This window comes from Nematolebias whitei, chromosome 8, assembly GCF_014905685.2.
Source record: "Nematolebias whitei isolate Nwh7 chromosome 8, NemWhi1, whole genome shotgun sequence".
Classification (NCBI taxonomy): Eukaryota; Metazoa; Chordata; class Actinopteri; order Cyprinodontiformes; family Rivulidae; genus Nematolebias; species Nematolebias whitei.
The window spans coordinates 38,568,128-38,568,393 of NC_056505.1; the positions used below are offsets into that span (position 1 = coordinate 38,568,128).

Genomic DNA, 266 nt, shown 5'->3' on the forward strand with positions numbered 1-266 from the left:
CATCCATCAATCCATCTAGCTATCCATCATCCATCCGTCCATCCATCCATCCATCCCATCATTCATCCATCCATCCATCATCCATTCATCATAAATCCATCATCCATCCATCATTACCCATCTGTCATCCATCCATCCATTCATCCATCCCATCATTCACATCATTCATCCATACAGCATCCATACATCCATCATCATCCATCTATCATCCATCTGTCTATCCATCCATCCATCATCCAACTATCATTTACCTATCATCCATCCAT

At 41.7% G+C, this 266-nt stretch overlaps 1 protein-coding gene across 1 annotated transcript in view; it reads left to right on the forward strand.

Moving 5' to 3' along the window:
• The window catches only part of cux2b (cut-like homeobox 2b), a 159,353-nt gene that overhangs the window by 134,926 nt on the left and 24,161 nt on the right, over positions 1 to 266 (forward strand). The gene's annotated exons all lie outside the window — the stretch shown is intronic.